The following is a 2359-nucleotide window of genomic DNA, read 5'->3' on the forward strand; positions in this document are numbered from 1 at the left end:
TGAACCAAACATGGAAGACAACATGGAAAACCATCATGAAGAGGAGGATCACAACCATAGGGGAGGAGGTAGAGCAAATCATGCTGGGGAGGATAGAAGAGTTTTGGGCTCTTACATCAATCCAAACCCAGGCAATTGTGGAAGTAGCATCCAAAAGCCAACAATCCATGCCAACAACTTTGAACTTAAACCACAGCTCATCACCCTTGTTCAGAACAACTGTTCGTTTGGAGGAGGTGTTCAAGAAGACCCCAATCAACATTTAACCACCTTCCTGAGAATATGTGACACAGTGAAGTCTAATGGTGTTCATCCTGACGCCTATAGACTGCTCTTATTTCCATTCTCACTCAGGGACAAGGCAGCCAAGTGGCTGGAATCTTTCCCAAGGGAAAGCTTGATAACTTGGAAAGACGTGGTGAACAAATTCTTAGCAAGATTTTACCCTCCTCAACGAATCAATAGGCTGAGAGCTGAGGTTCAAACTTTCAGGCAACAAGATGGTGAGATTCTATATGAAGCATGGGAGAGGTTTAAAGACCTAACAAGGAGGTGCCCACCAGATATGTTCAACGAATGGGTGCAGCTGCACATTTTCTATGAAGGGCTCTCTTATGAGTCAAAGAAGGCCATAGACCATTCATCCGGAGGATCTTTGAACAAGAAGAAGACTATTTAGGAAGCCATAGATGTTATTGAAACAGTAGCAGAGAACGATTACTTCTATGCTTCCGAAAGAGGGAACACAAGAGGAGTAATGGAGCTAAACAATGTAGATGCTCTTTTGGCCCAAAACAAGCTCATTACCCAGCAGCTGGCTGACCTCACCAAGAAGATGGAGAGGAACAAAGTAGCAGCAATCTCCACTTCATCAACAACCCAAGAAGGAGTGAATGAAGAAGCAGAGGGTAGTCAGGAGCAAGCCAACTACATTGGAAATTCAGCAAGGCAAAACTATGATCCATACTCCAAGACCTACAACCCTGGATGGAGAAACCACCCAAACTTTGGGTGGGGAAGTCAGCAAGATCAAAACCAAGACCAGAAACGTTACAACTCCAACAACAATGCAGCTCACCAACAATTCACACGGAGGACATCTCAACAACCCCACAACAACACCTCTCCACATGCCTATCAAAACCAAAACAGCACATCTGCTCCGAATCAACCATCAATTGATGACAAGCTCTCTAATATTGAAACCTTACTTGAAGGAATATGCCAAGAGATTCAAGAAAATAAGGTGTTCAAAGAGGAGGTGCGAGCCAATATTAAGAACCAGGGAGAGACCATTAGGAAGCTGGAATTCCAGGTAGGATGTTTAGCTAAGAAGATTCCCAAACCTACCGATAGCTTCCTAAGTGACACGGAGAAAAACCCCAAAGGAGAAGCAAAGAAAGTGAGATGGGAAGATTGCAAAATGGTCACTACAAGTGATCAAGAGACTGAAGACAAGCAAGGCAAACTTTTAGAACAACCTGAAGACAACTCAACAAAGGAGGAGGATAGAGATCACCAAGAACCAGAAATCTCACAACAAGAGCTGCTGAAGCTCTATGCACCCTTCCCTCAACTGCTCAATAGTGCTGTGGGAAAGAGAATATACTTAAGGTTCCTAGACTTGTTTGCATCTCTGCATGTAAACATACCATTCATCAAGGCAATTCAACAAATGCCTGCATTCATCAAGTATATGAAGGAACTTCTTCCCAGGAAAAGCTCACTCAAAGGAGGCCAGACTATAGTGATGAACAAGGAATGTAGTGCCCTTATTCAACCTGAGTTGCTTACAAAAAGAAGAGACCCAGGGAGTTTTCACATCCCTTGTGCCATAGGTGAAACTATGTTCGATAGAGCACTATGTGATTTGGGGGCCAGCATCAACTTACTACCCTTATCCCTGGTGAAGAGGCTGCAGATCAATGAGATAATGCCCACAGATGTAATCATAAGACTGGCTGACAAAACTCAAAAGCAAGCAATAGGAGTGGTGGAAAATGTGTTGCTAAAGGTTGGGAAATACTTTCTCCCAACAGACTTTGTCATCCTGGACAAGGAAGAGAGTCACACTCACCCAATCATATTGGGAAGACCATTCCTAGCTACGGCCAGAGCACTTATCGATGTAGAGAAAGGGGAGCTAATATTGAGAATCCATGATGAACGACTCAGCTTCAATGTTTTCAAACTCTCACAAGAAACAGATCAAGAGAACAAGGAACAAAGCACAAATGATAATGAGACACTGAAAGAGGAGACAAGCACTGAAGCACAGCCAGTTCATTCTGAGATCCCCTTAATTGATAAACAAGGAAAACAACAATTGCCACAGCTCAAGAAAAAGTTGGAGGAACCT

General features: G+C 43.4%; 1 non-coding gene across 1 annotated transcript; it reads right to left on the reverse strand.

Moving 5' to 3' along the window:
• Window positions 1-463: 463 nt before the first annotated feature.
• LOC112753189 (small nucleolar RNA R71) lies at window positions 464-570 on the reverse strand. Its single transcript, XR_003177584.1, has one exon. It is a non-coding gene; the product is annotated as a small nucleolar RNA R71 (small nucleolar RNA).
• Window positions 571-2359: the final 1789 nt, after the last annotated feature.

The sequence above is a fragment of the Arachis hypogaea genome, chromosome 15, assembly GCF_003086295.3.
Source record: "Arachis hypogaea cultivar Tifrunner chromosome 15, arahy.Tifrunner.gnm2.J5K5, whole genome shotgun sequence".
Taxonomy (NCBI): Eukaryota; Viridiplantae; Streptophyta; class Magnoliopsida; order Fabales; family Fabaceae; genus Arachis; species Arachis hypogaea.